The sequence below is a fragment of the Lissotriton helveticus genome, chromosome 5_1 (genome assembly GCF_964261635.1).
Source record: "Lissotriton helveticus chromosome 5_1, aLisHel1.1, whole genome shotgun sequence".
Lineage (NCBI taxonomy): Eukaryota > Metazoa > Chordata > Amphibia > Caudata > Salamandridae > Lissotriton > Lissotriton helveticus.
Window position 1 is genome coordinate 609,126,746 of NC_136065.1, and position 18,994 is coordinate 609,145,739.

The 18,994-nt window shown below is 48.5% G+C and overlaps 1 protein-coding gene across 1 annotated transcript in view; it reads left to right on the forward strand.

Moving 5' to 3' along the window:
* The window catches only part of DNTTIP2 (deoxynucleotidyltransferase terminal interacting protein 2), a 119,389-nt gene that overhangs the window by 541 nt on the left and 99,854 nt on the right, over nt 1-18,994 (forward strand). The gene's annotated exons all lie outside the window — the stretch shown is intronic.

The window sequence follows — 18,994 nt, forward strand, 5'->3', positions numbered from 1 at the left end:
TAGGTTCTCTTTGCAACTATGCGTTAAATTATAACCCGAGAGTACCACTTAATCACAAATGGACTGTACATGCGGTGAATGTATAGTCTTTGCACCCTCTCCTCCTGACCAACCCCAGCGGTAGTAGACTGAATGCTTCCTACTCACGTATCGTGGTGCCTTTCCGTCATTCAGATATCCAGCTGGTAAGTTGCATATTTCATTCGTTTAGAATTGCCGATGTGGTCGTCATTCACCGCTTTTAAGAACTCCTTATTTTTAGAATTCCAAACTAAATACTTCTTTTCGGGATACTGTCAGTTGCAAACAGTTAAAATTTGACTACTTCAAGAGGTTCGTTTTTCAACTGGATCATGCACCACATTTTGCTTTATTTATTTTGTGCAGTAACTACAAATATTGAGATCGTATACTGATTATTTTGCGTTTTTCAGTAGAATCCGGTATTGTGTATAATACTTTTTTTTTGTTTGTTTTTTGACCTGATCAGCCACGGAAGGCTGTAACTGTGTTGTTTATAAAAGTAACCCGAGTGGTGTTCCCAAATGTAATCTCCAACAGTAGAAATGAAATAGACACAGAGAAGTACTTCCAGTGCCAGAGAACTTGGCAACTTAACAGCGTGCTTCATTGCCACCTTTCCATGAAGCCATCAGGAAGCACATGGGAGACACTATTTTAGAGACCGAGGAAGCTTCAGAAACGAGCACTGGCAAAGCCAGTCCTTGCCATTTGGCTTTCCCAGTGGTTTTTAGGTCTAGCCTATTGGCAGTTTTTAGGTCGAGGGACCGTAGCTCCTACGGCAGTGAGGGCGGAGTCCCGAAGAATTAATGTTTTGGAGTTAGGGGGCTTTGAACCCGCCTCTCTCCTCCATTGGCTGGCTTCCTAAACGGAGGCCAGCCATTGGAGGAGAAGAGAGTCGCTCCAATACAGCCCCGTCTCTTTCGGATTCGGGGGCGTGTTTTTGGCGTTCTTTCGCCCTGTGACGTCACTCGTCACTCAGAACGCCTAAATATGCCCCAGAATCTGAAATTTTTGGATGTTTGCGGCCGCCATTGTTGCCCGGCCGCCGCCGAGTCTTCCAGTGAGTGCTTGTTGGGAGAGGAGTCCAAGATCACACAGATTGTCGGCGAGAAATTGAGGAGACCAGCACCGAGGAAGTTCCCGTCGTAATCTCAGCAAGAAATTGAGGAGACCAGCACAGAGGAAGTTCCCGTCGTAATCTCAGAGACAGCCACTAAACTGCTACACTGACATGCATCTGTATTCATGATACTTCTCTCTCTCTCTCCCCCACCCACTACCCTCCAGACCATTCCTCCACTCCGTGCTCTGGACTTAGACGGCGCAGGAGCAGCCAGACATGCACGACCGCAGGATGAAAGACGCGCGTGTGTTAAAAGGAGGAGTCAGTACCTTCTTTCCCTGATCGGTGTGGACAGGCGGGTCAGGGCTGCGGCGCTCGCTGCTTGTGAAACACTGCAGCTCTGGGCCTCGCTGCCGGCCGCCGCCGAGTCTTCCAGTGAGTGCTTGTTTTTGTTGTTGTCAGTCGTGCAACCCCAAAACTCTGTCCCATCCATGATCGACCCCAGAGCCTTGATGCTGTCGATCTCGAGCTCTAGGGCCCCCCTTCTAGGGGGTGTGTGGTGGTGTGTGTAAATGTCCGGGTTCAGTGCGTTCACCCCGCCTCCACAGTCAATGTCGTGCAGGTCGGTTTGGGTAATAGCTTTGAATTTCCACCCCCCTCCTCCCACCACCAGCAGGAAGGGCCCCCCTGCAGCCGGGGCCTGGCCGGCTGATTGTTTCCATGCCAGGCGCGCTGCGTGCCAGCATACCTGGTCCATGAGGGGCACCGCGCATTCTTTCCACTCTGGTGGCCATGGTCGGGTGTGTGGATTGTGCTCCTCCAGGCCTGCCCGGGGGCTCTCTGTCCTTCCCTGGGCACCTCTGCCAGTGTGTAGACTTAACCAGGCGCTGGGCAGGCCTCCTGGCGTGCCACCCTTACTTGTGTTTTAGATTGCGCCTTTGAGGTATCCTGGGGCCTCTCCTGCTTCTTGGCGCTTGCCTGAGAAACTGTGGGGTGCTGCTGATACCCTCTGCGCACCCTGTGATTCTCTGGGCAGCCTCTGCCCCCCTGAGGCCTCCACAAGGAGTTCAGCGGGTATCCTTGCACTGCCCACCCAAACATGCTTCAGTTCCAGCCTCGAGGTGCCCTGGGCTCTGTCCTGCTTCTTGGTGCTTGCCTGAGAATCTGTGTAGTCCTGCCTGAGAATCTGTGTGGTCCTGCTGATACTCCCCGGGAACCTTGTGATTCTCTGGGCAGCCTCAGCTGAGTCAGCTCCCATGCGGCTTCCACAAAGCGCTGAGCGGTTATCCTTCACAGCCCACCTCTAGTTCTGTATGAGGCACTTTATGTTCTGCTCTGCTTCTCAGCGCTTGTCTGTGAATCTGTGATTCTGCGGATGCTCTTTGGGAATCATTGTTATTCCCTTTGCTCCGCCCCTGCTCTTCTGCAGCCTCCACAAAGCGCTGAGTGGTTGTCCTTCAAATCACAGCCCACCTCTAGTGCTGTATGAGCCACCTTACGTTCTGTCCTGATTCTCAGCGCTTGCTAGACTATTTGTGCGGTTCTGCTGATGCGATTTGGGAATCCTCCCGGTTTTCTGCCCTTTTCCCCTCCACTAACAGCTCCGTGCTTGTGTTGTGAACCTGCCCAGACACACAGTCTTTGTCCTTCTCGAAGATTGCCAGTGCTTAATTTGAGCCGGTGGTTAGCACCGGCACTTAATCAAAATTGATACTTGAGCAGTAGTTAAGGACACGTTCGTTTTTGGTAGTATTGAGAATGCCTGTGAATCCCACTAGCCCCGGTGAACAGGTTATATCGCACTATTCATGCTCTTCATATGTGCCTTAGAAATGAGTTGTTTTACTCTATCAGTGACCGCATCCCTTCCTCTAAACATTGGAGCTCCTGGAGCCTCTGAGAACAGCTGGCGGTGACCCGGCCCTGACCCCTTCGGTATTATGTGCAAGGCTTTCAGGGCTGGAGAGCAGTCAGTCACACTGTGCTGCCGCTTGTCAGGTCTCACACCAGCACTCATTCCTGAACCAAAGCGCTGAGACTCGAGCCCATGCTTATGAAGGGGACACTCTAAACTACGAGTCCCAGAATGCCGAGCTCTGCTGGCTAATAAACTCCAGAAAAGGCTGAAGGTTGGACACGTGACCGTAGTCAAATTAACATCGACGCGGCCACGCACTAGGATCATCTCTGGGTAAGGAAATAGTTTGTCATTTACTGTTTTTGGGGTATTTACCTTTTTTTTTTTTTTTGTATCAATTACTTGGTTGCCCATGCCTGATATTCCTTATATTGTATCTGCTCTCCAGTGGCTTCAAAGAATAACATTTAAATAAGTTGTCAGTTCACATTTTCTGTGCAGTTAGCCATGAATGCAATGTAGGGGTTGGTTCTTGGGCACTCCACACTTGTGGTGGAATCCCAGCATCGCAATGGACCTGGCGATTTAAAATCAGTGTATATGTGCTTTGCTCTTTAGGCTTGCATTAACGGCAATCGAAAGAGAATTTTAAGCCTCTTAATCCAATGTATATATTTTCAACATTAATGAGGACTGCGGATTGATGTATATTTTTTATGACTAGGATCACTGTTTGTGACACTGCAAAGTCTTCTTAGACGTTCAGCCTCCTCCTTTGATTTCACGATTCACTTTTTTGGTGTTTCTAAGGACTGAATGGTTGAGATTTGGTCTATTCTCTCTGGTTGAATTTTGTGTCCTTTTTAGGTCGAGGACTGCATCGCACTCTGTGTGTGTGCGGGGGCTCTGTGTGTGTGGGGCTGTGTGTGTGTGTGTGTGTGGGTCTGTGTGTGTGTGTGTGGGGCTCTGTGTGTGTGTGTGGGGGGGCTGTGTGTGTGTGTGGGGCTGTGTGTGTGTGTGGGGCTCTGGATAGCGTTTTTTGTGGGTGGCTCTGTCTGTGAGGATGGTTCTGTGTAGGTGGCTCTGTGTAGGTGGCTGTGTGTGTTTGTGGCTCTGTGGGTGACTGTGTGTGGCTCTGTATGCGTGTGTGTCTCTGTGTGGGTGTAAATGCAATAGGTCATGCATATGCGAGCGATTTAAGCTATTGGCATTGTAAATGACAATGCCATTTATTTAACGATTAAGCTATTGGCAAAGTAAATGATTTATTTAGGATTTAGAAAAAAAAGTCATGAGCAATGCCAATAGCTCTACCTATAATAATGCCGAGACCATTGCATTGTAAATGCTTGTGAACTATATCAAAAACTTGCAGTGCGGTTTGGCCCAATCAATTGGTTGTTTTTTTTGTTATTATTTGCGTGCTTTTTAGGTCAAGCCGATGGTCAGTGAATGCGCTCCGTCTCTTGGGACGATCTATTTAAGGAAAAAAAACTTTAAAAAGGGGATTTTAGCCCTCCAAATACTGAGTTGGTTGGCTTTATCGAACCTCTTATTTGCTTGCTACTCATTGGTCAGCTCGTCATTTTCACTTTGTTCTCTTTCTGCGCTACTCTGTTCAATAGAGCTCTCACGAAGCACAGAGTAATTGTTGATGTATTGGTATCCTTCCACTGTTAGCACTTCATGAACAGTAAAAGAGTGCGTCATTTTCAACCATGCATCTTAACGGAATGCAAACATGTAGGGGCATTTGCTCAATTATAAAAGCAAAGACCCGATGCGCCACCGACGTCAAATCTCAGACACGAGTTTCTATATAATAACCGATTATTTTACAACTTTACACAAATTGCTCGACCTAAGGAGATAAGAATCCTTTTTCTAAAGCAAAAGGATTGTTTTCTCCTTAGGTCGACAGGAGGATTCTAAGATTATTAAATCAAGTTGGGCTCTATAGTTTGTGTAAAGTTCTGTTAGAGTAGGGTTAGCCCACGCTCTGCAGAAGCTCTTCACTTCAATATTTAAGCATCGTTAAATATTTTATTCCTAACTGAGCTGCACTTACAGCACCGATAGCTTGGCTTGCAGTAAAAACTACAACTCCCTACGTGCATTGAACCCGCCCCTCCTCCAGAAACTCTCTGTCACTTGCGTTCTTCATTACACATCTATTCCACTTCACCAAGACGCCAGAGAGCCTTTCCTTAGACTTTAATTTAGTTATCCTTAGGACTGGTATAAGAGTTTAATACTGTCATACAACTTCGGATGAGGGGCTAAGAATTAGGGGTGCTTTTCAACATCAAATAGCAGTGATAGAAGCTGCTGTGATGCACAGGAGAATCCAGTACCCTTACCGTGAATGCCAGAGCTGCTGACTATGGAACTGGGGAACCAGGTTTGAGCCTTAGTGTTGGCTCATGATCCTGTGATTCTGGGTAAGTTGCTTGATCTCCCCAATGCCTCAAAAAAGGATTGTGAATGTGTGTAATGTAACTGGTGCTCATGTAAAGCCTTTGAATACCTTCAGGTCGAATTTGCGCTTTATAAAACTACAAAAAATGCATCATGACAGTGCCTGTCATCTACGCAGTGTGTTAACATATTTGCTACTCCCTCACCCTCCATATTCTTCTTCCCTGCCTCCACTCCATCGTATCCTACTACCCGCATTACACTATACCTTGTAAGCTGCTTTTCCCCTCTGTCCCCTTCTCCTCCTTCACACCCCACTGAAAACCACCTCACTTTTCTTTATTTTATTTTAAGCTTTGCTGTTACTGCATGTGTATGACACAAGTCCTCTGCCCCTGTAAGTGCCAGGTGTGACTGGTATGCTTCATGTTCGAAAATATAAAGTTGTATGCTGACATAATAATTTTGGATGACTTGTGATGCACTCGCTGAAACTGCACTCATTCCTGATGCTCTGTGTTGTGCTGCAATTATTCTGCGAGTTGTCCGACCTTAACAAAGACATTATCCGATCTTCAAGAATAATTACAAAGTTCGCACAGACCACTGGCTTTTGGGACATGGAGGATACAACAGAGCACTGTATACAAACCCCTGTAAGCTTTGCCTCACGGGGCCCACCGCACGCACAGTGGAGGTCTGGTATGGAATCATTAAGAAATGGGGCTGGCACAACAGACTTGCATAAGCTACGCCACTTTGGGAATCAGATATGTTGGCTCAGCTTGGTAAGTGTCCTGATTTTGACAGGTGGGATATGATTGGCATTTCAATGGTGGGGGATCGTGTGGGTGAGGGGAAGACTGGCCACATTGCCGACCGCCAAACCAAGAATCAATTAGTGCCCACTGAGACCTTCAGGTATCTACAGATCAGCCATGCCGTCCCAGTTGCCATGCCCAAGGAGCTTCCTCTCCCTGAATCCTCTCCACTAGAGGACGGGTTGATACTTGACCCTATCCCCACAAAGGCTATATCCCTTACTGTTGGACTTGGCCCTTTTTGCAGGGTCATCCCCAAACTTTTTGCCTTTCTCCTAGCCTTTTTTCTGACATGGTGTTTGTGGTTTTAGGCCTCTTTAGCACTGCTGTTCAGTGTAAAGTGTGTGTGCTCTGTGTTAAATATGGTAAGATTGGTCTACACCTGGTTGGCCTATTTAGTTTACCTGTCAGTCCCTTGTAAAGTGGTATCTCATACCCAGGGCTGGTAAGTTAAATGCAACTGGTGGGCTTGCAGCGCTGATTGCCACACCCACCAAAGTAGCCTTTCAAACCTGTCTAAGACCTCTGCCATTGCAGGGCCTGTGTGCGCAGTGTCACTGCCGGTGTGACATGGCTCCTAAAGTGTGTGCCATGTACATGACCCCCTATTTACTACATGTCAGTCACCCCTAAGGTAGGCCCTAGCTAGCACTATGCTTAAAGAAAAAGTTGTTTCTTATGTGTTGTGTACTGGATACAGGACTGTATCCCACTGTAAAATTGTTCATCTTATTTTATGTATGCTTCTACATTGATTAAACTAGTGTCCGGCTGGACACATGCTGCCTTATAGCACAGATCGTTGTCTATAATTCAATTTTGTCTTTAAGCATTATAATATATTCAGGACCACTGTTGCTTGTTTAAACTATTACCCCAGGTCCTTGACTACCTTTAGGGTTCCCTTGTTCTTTAAAACCGAACCTAGCTAGCACTATCGGCAGGGTGCATTGTAGGTAAAAGAGAGGACATGTATGTACCGTAAGTGTGTGACATGTCCTTTTAGTGACAATCATTTTGGTTTCTCACTACTGTGCGGCTGCCCTCCCATAGGAATGCATTGGGGATTCCCTGATTAGTGTTTGTGGTAATTCCTGATATGAGAGGAGCAGCGTGGTCAAGTTTGGGATGTTTGAAATAGGAATAATTAATGCTACGCAATGGGGTGCACATATTTATTATGACTATTTTAGAAATTACACTTTTAGAAGTTGACATTTCTGTGTGCTATGTCTACCTGCCTGATGTGAATTGCATGTCTGACTTTTGAGTGACGGGGGCTGGGAGGGGCAGGGTGAGTCAGCGCTAGGCTGAATGGGACATGTTCATTAGGAATGGTGGGAGGAGAAGTCCCTGGTCCCTGAATAGGATTGTGCCTGCCCTAGTGAATGCTGGCTCAGCCCCCCAGTGGTGTCTGATGACTACCCTGCCACCTAACAATAGAGAAGAGGAGCCCTGTCAACTGAGTGCTCCAATGCCCCCCTGAACCAGTTGCATCTGGTTTCCCAAAAAGCCCTGTCCTGCAAATAAAGTCTGTGTATAAATACTGGGACTGTGACCCCATGAAAATGTGCTGTTCCTGGACCTGCTGGGGGCCCAGGAGGAACCCCCACAAGGGCCTGCCTCCCTGCAGGTAGTCTGAGTGCTGGCCTCCCTGGGCCCCGCTATGCCCCTGAATACCTAAGGACTTTTTTTGTTGTTGCCCCCAGTGCTTCGTGAGTGCTATATTTATATTGCCCAGGAGGTGAGGAGCGTCTTTCCTCTGCAGCGCTGTGTGGCGAGGAAATCCCCGGCGTGGGGGATTCCCCCCTGCGCTCCTGAAAGCAAGCATTGGTAATTTTTATTTTGAGATTAGCGGGAGCCTACCTCACTGTGTTGTGCCTTTCTGATGGCAGGTGCCCACCCCGCAATTATCTTTGGTATGTAGCGGGTGCCCACCCCGCATTGCACCGCTGCCTGAAGAAGCCGCCGGGCCTCTTCTAGCACGACCTGGAAGACGGGCACTGTTACCTGATTGTGGACGGGGCTAAGTCCTGGCCCACCAATTGAAACGGGCTAGGAGAGGAAGCTGCTTCGGCTGCCAGCCAATTGCTGCACGGGCACAGCGGAAGACAGGCAACTCAGTGTCTGACTCGAGGCGGGGCTCCCGTACTGGAGGAGAGAGAGCCCAGCGTGCAGCCTGGAACCCCGCATGCAGACTGGGCGAAGAGGAGCGCAAAGTCCCACCGAGAGCCGGGGAGTGGGGCTTGAATCGATGCCAGGCACAGTGCCAGGGCGGTCCCGCGAGAGAGCGGGCCACTCCAACGATGGGGGCATATTTGTTTTAAAGCCCCGTGGGGGCCTAGAGGGCGCAGTGGTGCTGTGTACCTTTATGGATGTTGTTCTAGCTGCTCTGCCGTAGAGGACAGCTGCAACGTGAGCATATTTGTTCCTAGGGCCCCAGTGGGGGTCCAGAGGGCAGAGTTGCTTGGGCCTGCTCTTTGTTTGCTCACAGATGCACCGCCGTAGCGGGCAGCTGCAACAGTGGCCATAATTTATTCTTATGGCCCCTAAGAGGGTCCAAAGGCACAGTGGTGCCTGTGTTTGCATTGCTGATCCCTGCTGCCCTGTGAGAGCGCAGCCAGCTGCAACGTTTGGGGGGGGGGGGGGCAGATTGTCTGCAGGGTCCCAGTGGGGGTCCAGAGGGCACAGAGGTGCCAGTGCCCCTTTTCAAATTGTGCAAGTGTCCCCAGTACCTTCACAACTGTACAGCAATTAGTGACAGCTGCAACATTTAGGACTGCGCAATTGTGCCATTTTGATGTTGCTGCATTGGCAGCCCAAGCCCTGACATTTGGTCATAGGGCATTTGAGCCCTCTGAGAAGGCCAGTTGGCCAGGGGACTCTTAGATGGATAGGGCGACAGGCTAATGTGATTTATGTGGTGCGCAGGAAATGTGATTTATGCACCGTGAGTTATGCCTAATGTGACTTATGCTTGTGATGCCTATGACATAATGTGTTTATGTTTAGGATGTTTAAGCATACTGTGTTAATGCTGGTAAGGCCTGGTGCGTAATGTGTTTATGCTAATGAGGTTTGGGACTAATGTGATTTATTGCCTAATGTCATGCTACGATATTTCTGGATGGGGTCTAATGCTAATGTGATAATGCTTAGGTCATTATGGAACCAGTAGTTGCTGTTTGTGTTTTATATTTACTTACCTGTTCTGATGGTTCTGATCGTGGCCGGATTGGCCTGGTCCTGCATATAATCCTCTGTGAAAATTTCCTAGTGCCAGTTGGCACAGTGTAAATGTGATTATGTTTCTAATGTGTTTATGATAATACAAAGGCTATTGTTTTTATATAACCTTGGGTGGAGTTTCTTTTGTAGTGTGCTTAGTGTGTTGCTGGTGTGTGTGTGTGTGTGTTGTGCAAACGCTTTAAACATTTCCTCTGAGATAAGCCTGACTGCTCGTGCCAAGCTACCAAGGGGGTGAGCAACGGTTATCATCAGTGTGTAACTCCCTTGTCCTGACTAGAGTGGTGGTTTCAGCCTGGCTTAGGCGCAAGCCCTAACCAGCCAGGAATCCCATTTCTAACACTTACCTATAACAAGCATTGGCAAAGCCAATAGGTTTCGCTTATAAGTGAGCTATTGCCTTTGACAATCGGGTTGGGGTGGTGAATGGGAGGGCGTGTGTAGGTGGTGAACAGGAGGGCATTTAAGGATGGTGAACGGGGAGGGCAAGTGGGGGTGGTGAATGAGGGCAGGTGTGTTGGTGATCGGGAAGGCAGGCAGAGTGGTGAATAGGAGGGCGGGTGAGGGTGGTGAATTTGAGGACAGTTGGGCGTGGTGAACGGGAGGGCAGGTGGGGGAGGTGAACGTATGGGCGGGTTGTTGCTGAATGGGAGGGCGGGGATTGATAAGACTGGGATGGAGTTGTGGTGCGAATACATTTTTTGTTGTTGCTTGATTGTCAGGTGTGTGCTTTTAACGCAGATATACATGCAGGGCGGCAAATGAGAACACAGCAGCCTGCAATGCATGAGGCGGACTTTAATCATATAACATCAACTGCATTTTACAGAACTGCTAATCTGCAGAATTCAGAAGATAGCTGGGAGTTAGGTAAGCCACAGGTGGTTTAGCGTTACAGTCATGCAGGCTACTGACCATTTCTACGGCACACAGAAGAGGCTGAATTCAAACCCGCGAAATGAGATTCCTTTATTAGCATTAGTGGGATGAAGGACTGTGTAGGCCCTACCTGATTTCTAATTTGAGATAAGTCTGCTGTAGACAACATTTGGCAAACAGGTGTTTTGGGTGCAGAGGCTGGAGCGTTATTTGTTCTTTAAATGCAGCGTCCTTGCTTTACATAATCCTTCTTGATGGTCATGTGCTCTGCACCATTTGTTCATTCTAGTCCCCACCCAGTTCATGAAACAAAAACTCCAGCCATAGAAAGCGCACCCCACAAAAAGTCAGATGTATAGGAAGGGGTGGGATAGACGGAAGGCTCAGAAGACAAGGGGCGAAGGAGAGATAAAAGGCAGGAGGGAACAAATGTGAATCAAGGCAGGAGAGAAAAGAAACGGAAAAGTAGAGTACGGAGACTGAGTTAGGGAAGGATGAGTGCGAAAGCGGCATGTTAAAAATTGGGTGAGGGGGTGACCTTGGCGCAGTACTTCTGATCATCAAGCACAGGGGTCTTTAAAGTGTGCACTAAAAGGAAGTCCCTCTTGGAAATAAATGACCTTTAGACAGTTTGCCGTCTGTTGTTGCTGTTGCAATAAATCATGGGAAGAGGTGGCAGCCTCCGTCTGGAACTGCCCTTGTTTCAGCCTCCAAATGCACCGGAGGCAAAGAGCTGCCCCGTGCTCCCTGGGTTGGCATAGCTGCACACACGCACCGGTTAATGTAAACATCTCGCACACGCAGTTAATAAACACCACCATCCACGCACATCATGGGCATGCCGTAACCTTCAGCGACAAGGGCCATTCCATCTCCTGCCGTTGTTAGTTGCCCATTATGTTCTAAATCGCACTCAGGCCTGTTTTTTTGTGATGTTTTTAAGGACATATGGAGCGCAATGCAAGGATTTTCAAAATAAATCTGTGATCAGAAATTTGTAATGCCTAATGTATATTTCGTTTACGCACTGACATCATGAACACACGTGTGAAGAATGAATCATGAACACACGTGTGAAGAATGAATGAATGCACTTACAACTCTGTTGGCAAACCATACAAAGAGTGCATTTGCCCAGTTGCGTGCCCCTTCCACACATTCACTGATTCATCCAGTATAAAAACCTGCCTTTCTTAATGAACTGCCTGAGGATATAAACCCCCTTTCTTCATGAAGGTTCACTTCTTTGAAGCATTCACATACTGGTGGCGATTGGGGAGTGGGTTGAGGAAGGAGAGGGTGTAGGCTGTGACAAACTTGTTCAAAGAGCATAATTTTCAAGAACTTGCAGGTAATACTCAAACTGACATTTATGAGATAAAAATGGCTCCACATAAGCTGCACTTATATCAGCAGGATGGAGCACGCCACAGCATGCATAAGAGAAAGGCGGCGCATGCTTTATGCCGATACCGCAAGCCGGGAACACGCGAGTGGTGAGCAAGTTGTGTGTGTGCGCGCGCAAAAAGGAAGTTAAAAAAAAGCACGCGAGTGGTGCGCTTGCGGCAGCACCACAAGTGAAAGTCCTCGCGCTTCAGATGGCGCCTCGGGCGCTAAAAGCTGGCGGCTGCGCGCGTGCTTTCACTCAAGCTCTAGGTCACAGTAGTAGCATTTTCTGGAGCCCTTACTAAAAGTCTCGCCAGGGCAGCGCATAGCGAGACCTAGAAAACTGTTAAATAATCGCCCTGATCCTATGCAATGCCTGCGGCAGGGTTGGGAGTGGGCCCTGGGGAGCATGGATGATGAGTACTGGCTTCTCCTAGAGATGAGGCTGTACCTCGTCCAACTGAAAATCCTCCACAGTGTGTACTTTGATGCAAAACTTCTGTTTAAGCTGGGTAGGAGGCCTGATCCCTTATGCCTTCGAAATTGCAACCAGACGGGTACCTTCTTCCATATCTTATGGGACTGTCCCAACAGTGGAACAATACTGGGATAAGGTTACAAAACAGATGGAGAGGGCGTGCGTCAAGACTTTGAAGGCCTTCCCCCAGCTATGCCATCTTAATGTGCGTGAGGCCACAGACCTTATGCAAATTGAGCGTACATGGGCCTCAATGGGGCGGCCCATTGCAAAACGCAACATTGCACAGAGATGGGGAGTGGGGGAGGCCTGTGCTTGCGAGATTGGGATATAGACATGGATAGGGCAATGATTGCCGAAAAGATGTGTGTAAACATAGAGGGTGGCCCAAGAAATGGGATCATAAGTGGGGAAAGTGGAATAATCACAAATTTGCTAGCATTCGTGACAAGAATTTGCAATTCTATTAAGGACACGGAGGCGAGGATTATGCTTCTCAATCTTTATTGAAGCTCACAGCAGCCAATGAAAATGCTTGCTTTTCATTAATAAAACGTTAAACAGCTACACATCCCTTCAAGCCTAGCACCTAGGCACACCCCCTTAGTCCATAAGAGGCCTCTGCCTGCCGCCATCTTCCTCTTTCTTTAAGGCGAACAGCTCCAACAACAACTTGGATAACTTGGTAACTCCTCCAACGTGGAAGAACATAAACTTTTCAGGCGTAATATCCTGGCAGTCGTCGACGTTCAGTCATTTTTCTTATCTGAACCTGCAATAAAGGATATGAGACCGTAACCACCATAACCACTGGGTGGGCAAGCATTTATACATAACATGCCGGGTGGGATAATCCTCGCCCCCGTGTCCTTAATAGAATTGCAAATTCTTGTCGCGAAAGCTAGCAAATTTGTGATTCTATTGCAGGACCGGAGGCTTCAGATTATGCTTGTTTAACGCTTATTAAATACAACAGAGGTAATATCCCCCACCGGCTTATAATAATACATTTTGAAAGTCGATTCTGACGACCAATCTGCGCTACGCATGATATCTTGTATACTGGAACCCAACATAAATGACTTTGACGCCATGGCTCCCCTGACTGAATGAGCACCAAAAATGGTGACGTCAACACCAACTTCCTTCATGACATAACAAAGCCATCTGGCAATGGTGGCAGCTGCCACCGCTTTAAAGGGCTTTTGTATGGCAATCAATAGTTGAGAACAGCCCTGTGGCCTATTAGCCGCTGTACATTCCTCATAAGTTTTCAAACATTTAACAACACATAACTTGTCATTCTCTTGAAAAGCATTATATGAAATATGACGAGATAATGTCTTGGTGCGTCCTGAAATGGAAAAAGAAACTCTTTCCGGAGTAAATACTCTACCTGTAACCTCCAGCGCCCGCACGTCCGACGACCTCCTGCATGCCGAGAGGCAGAGTAACATGGCTAACTTAGCTGACAACTGCTTCCTGGATAAAAGATGGTTTGCCGGCCATTTGTCAAATAACTCCAAGACCAAAGACACATCCCACAACCCGGTGTATTTGGGCTTCGGTGGGTTAGCCACCCTAATTCCCTTCAGCAATCTGCACACCACTGGGTGCATGCCTATTGGTTTTCCATCTAGCTGAGCATGGCCAGCTGAAATGGCTGACCTAAAATTATTGACCGATCTATAAGCCAAACCCTCGGTAGCCTTATCCGATAGGAAATTCAGCACGTGGTGTAAATCTGCCCCCACGGGATCCAGATGTCGTTCCATGCACCAATCCACCCAGTTCTTCCAGGCTGAGGAGTATCTTTTCCGCGTGGATGGTGCCCAGGCCTGCTTGATGAAAGCGCAAGTCCTGCTCGAACACCTGGCAATTGCCACTGTTCCCTGAAAGCCTCCAAGCCATCAGCTGCAGTCTGCCTGCCATTATCAAGGGATGCCGTTCCTGATGAGGGCCCAGCAATAGCGTCTCCGATTCCGGGAGGAGCCTGGGGAGATCGCAGCTCCACTGCATTAGTTTGGGGAACCATGACTGTGACGTCCACCAAGGGATCACCTTGACTACTTCCGCCCTCTGCCTGGTCACTTGAGACATCGCTCTGGGGATCAGCAGGAAGGGGGGAAAGGCATACTGCATCCCCTCTGACCAATCCTGGAGAAATGCATCCGTTGCTTGCGCCATCGGATCCGGTCTCCAGCTGAAGAAATTGGCTATCTGATACGTTAATCTGGAGGCAAATAAGTCCGTCTTGAACGGACCCCAAATTCTCTGTAGCCATTGAAACACCTTCGGGAGCAACTTCCAGTCGCTGTAGTCCCTGAGGTATCTCGAGTTCCAGTCCGCCACCTGGTTGGACTGACCCGGTAGATATTCCGCAATTATTGATATCTGATTCTCTAGACAGTAATGCCAAAAGTCCTTGGCTATTTGCACAAGCATTGACGACCTCGTGCCGCCCAACTTGTTGATGTACCTCACTGCTGACACATTGTCCAAACGCAGGAAGATACAACAAGATGTCTGCCTCGGGGACAATGTCCGCACCGCGAACGACCCCGCGAGCAGCTCTAGACAATTTATGTGAAGCGAAAGCTCCTCCGGAGACCATCTGCCACCTGTGGAGATGTCTCCGCAACGAGCTCCCCAGCCCCAGCGGCTGGCGTCCGACTCTATTGTTATCTCTGGAAGAGAGCCGAAGATAGCTCGACCGTTCCAGGCGTCTACATGACCTAGCCACCATTGCAGTTCGGTTCTCACCTCTTGTGTGAGAGGTATGCTGTCCGAATACGACAGTCCCTTCTGTAGGTGTCTGATCTTCAACTGTTGCAGAGCCCTGTAATGCAGAGGGCCCGGGAATATCGCTTGTACTGATGACGCCAATACTCCTACCACTCTGGCAATCGCCCTGAGTGAAACTGTCTGACTGTTCAACAGTCTCCTGATTTCCTTCTTCAGGTCCTTCAGCTTGCCCTTCGGGAGGCATAGCTGCGCTGTCATGGAGTCGATCGTGAAACCCAGGAAGTCTATCACTTGAGTGGGTACCATGACTGATATCCTGGTGTTGATTACAAAGCCCAGGTTTTGAAGCAACGTTGTCGTCAGAGTGAGGTGTCGCAAGAGTGTCTGCTGACACTGATCCACTATTAGGATGTCGTCCAGATAGATTGAGGCGTATACCTCGTTCTCTGAGGTATGTCACCACTGGTTTCATCGCCTTGGTGAAGCACCAAGGAGCCGAGGAGAGCCCGAAAGGCAGAACCAAATATTCGTACCATCGGTCTTTCCACCGGAATTGGAGATATCTGCGATGCGGGGGAAAAATTGGTACAGAAAGATAAGCGTCCTTCAGGTCCAGCCGGACCATCCAGTCTCCTACCTGCAGTAGATCTGTCAAAAGATGGATGCCCTCCATCTTGAAGTGATTGTATGTTAGAAACTGGTTGAAATCTCTGAGGTTCAGAACCAATCTGTTTCCGCCTCCCTTCTTTTGTATAACAAAGATATTGCTGCAGAAACCGCGAGGACCTTGGTGGACCGGTGCTATCGCGTGTTTCTGCAGCAACTCGGTGATCTCTTCGTCTATAAAACTGAGATCTTGTTGGGAAAAATGGAGATCTGTAGGAAGCCCCGATTGAACAGGACGAGAATAGAACTCCAAGTGAAAACCTTGAACTGTTTGTAACACCCATGCGTCCTGTGTAAGCTCCCGCCACTGCGCTAGGCAGTGTTGAGTCCGTCCCCCCCAAAGGAAGAAGATAAACCTCTGCTACTCTCACCTGAGTTCTGCTGGTGTTTGAAGGTCCCCCTGTTGTTATTTGATTGATAACGGCTCCTGTCGAACCTCCTGCGGGAGGGGTAGAAGGTTCCACCACGGGTGGAGTCGTACTCGTTCCTGCCCCTGCCCAAGTCGCCTCTTTGGGAACCTTGTGGACCTCCACGGCCCGACGAGCGGCCCCCGCCTCGTCTGGCCCTGTTAAAAACTCTCTGGCTGAGAGCTCTCTTAATGCCTGACTGCGCCTTGTCCAGCGCCGTAAAGGTCCCCACATATTTGGAGACGTCCTTGACAAATTTGTCCCCAAATAATTGACCCGCTGCTAGGGGTCCCGGCTCAGCATCCGCTAGCTCAGTCAAATTACTATCCATTTTCATGAGTAGCGATTTCCTCCTTTCTGATGAAATGGCACAATTCGCGTTGCCCAGCAAGCAGATGGCTCGCTGGGTCCAACCAGGCAGCACGTCTGGGTCCACAGGAGAGGAACCCTCTTTGGCCGCCAAAGCCATCTCCAGAATTTTGGCCAAAGGTCCGATTGCGTACAACATTTTGTCTTGGCATCCTGACCATGCCCTATCCAAACCTCGTTTGGGGTCCTTCGAAAACTTCCTCAAGAAGGTCAAAAGACTTGCGTCAATTTCTGGTGTCTCCGCTACCTTGTCCGGGATGTCCGGGCGAGGGCATTCCGACTTAAGACGATTCCTCACTTCCCTGGGGAAGTTCCGCCTAAGCTTGTCGTGGATATATGCCGCCACCGCCGGAGGTGGCACCCAGTCTTGTGACCTGGGGTGCATGATGTCAGATGTATCAAAGGTAAAAGGTGTATTTACCATAGGAATATTGACCTGCGCCGTCTTCGCCATCTTTGGAGGAGGATGCTCCTCTGAGGTATCCGTGTCTGTGGTAGTGTTCGTGTCAGTGTCCATATCTGCATGGACCCTACGTTTTGACTTGGCCTTGCTGCCAGAATAGGAATGTTCTGCCGTGTCTGGTAGGGTAGCTAGGGCCTGTGCATGAGGCCATGTGGCAGCATCAACCGACGGTTGACCGGATGTGGATGCGTCCGCTTTCTTCTTTTGTGGCTTATCATAGCCATGCCTCTTGGCAAAGCCCTCCAATTGTTTTCTGATTGGGCGAAGGGCTGTAGCTAGGGCTTGCTGCACTGTCTGTGGGACTGTAGTCTCCATAGCCCTATTGACGGACGACTGTACAGATGCGTCCAAAGCGTTGACTAAATTGTCCTCAAGGACAGCTTCTTGCCGTCCATCATACACCTCCTCCTCCGCATACTCTTCATTGTACTGCTCCCACTCCGACATTGCAGGGGTGGTTGGTTTAAACTGCACCTCAATGAAGTTACTCACTGAAAACTGTCCAGCCACCAGGAGGTTCAGGGGGGGGGTCAGCCCCTTAAGCACACCCAATTTAACAAGTTCAAACCCCCTCAGCAAAGCTGTAGTCACAGGGGTCAAAGACCCAGGCCAAAATCAATATACACAGAGCGTGTGCGCACTCCAAATACTGGCCACAATATTTTACAACCTTTCCAGGCGTGTCACTAGAGCAGAGGGACCACCGGTATGTTTTTGCATCAAAAACGCTATGACTGTCAGTTGGGGATTCGCGCCGTGACGTGCAGCCCAAACGCGACTGAAAACCTACTAAAAGGTAACCCAATTTCAGCGCGTTTAGGCGCACGCCGCGGCCGAGAGCCACCCGGACCCTAATCGCGTCATCGGCCTATCAGGGATGCCGTATGCGCGAGACGCGCTCTACTGGGGGAACAGCCGGGACAATGGTAGAAGGCTCACCGTGTGTAGCGCGGCGCCCGTCTGCTCCCGGTCAGCGACCATTGCTACCTGGCGCCGCTAGGCGCTCTCAAAAGCCACAGAGGAATGACAACAAATCGCTAGGCGACGCTAGCGCTCGTGCACAACACCCCCTGATACTTCGATTGACCCCACAAACGGGTAATCTCGATGAACAATATTTTGCTCAGTACAAATCTTGTCTAATCAGGAATATTACTCAATAAATTTAGCATTGTACTAAATAACCTTTAGCATAAGCCACACTCAATTAACATCTGCCAACAGCAGAGGGAGGAAACAACGTGCACTTAACTCTTGCTGTGAGCAGCAAAGAAAGAGGAAGATGGCGGCAGGCAGAGGCCTCTTATGGACTAAGGGGGCGTGCCTAGGTGCTAGGCATGAAGGGATGTGTAGTTGTTTAACGTTTTATTAATGAAAAGCAAGCATTTTCATTGGCTGCTGTGAGCTTCAATAAAGATTGAGAAGCATAATCTGAAGCCTCCGGTCCTGTAATAGAATCACAGAGGCAATATATGTTTATCCCCTTCAACTGAACTGCAACGTGAAAGATGCTTATTGCCGGATGAGCCTAGGAGTGATGCTGCACCCTTGGCCTAAAACATGCATTTACTGACTCTATTGCAAGATGCCACTTGGTATGCGCGTTATTTGAATGCTTATATACCTTAGTATTGGATGCCTACTGAACAGGCTTGACACTGTTACTCTGGGTCATCTTTGAGAAGTGAATGGTGCTTATCGACTGATGTCTGTATTGCAATATGTGCCTTTGTATTGTAGACCTTGTACCTTTTCTTTATTTTCCTAATAAAAACTGTTTACCAAAAAAAAGAATCGCTACAAAGAAAAACAATGGTAATCACATTTAATTTTTTTTATTTTTACAGTATTTATGATTTCGTTCTGCATCGCGTTGATGGCTCTAATGCTGGTCTGCCAACGTTCACTTAACAATCATTATAGTAACCTCTGTGATTATGATACTGCTGTTTTCTAGTATAAATGACATTGTGTCAATTTTAGAAAACCTGAAGCTCCAGTTCTTAGTGTGTATTCCACATCAAGAGGGAGAAGCACTCAAATGCAAGTGTACAATTAGAAGGACCATAACTTGGTGTCTAATATCCCAAGGAGACTTGAGAAACAGAGTTATAAGGAATTTCAATCATTGACATCAAACCTCACGAGACACATCTATTTGGAGTGCTCAT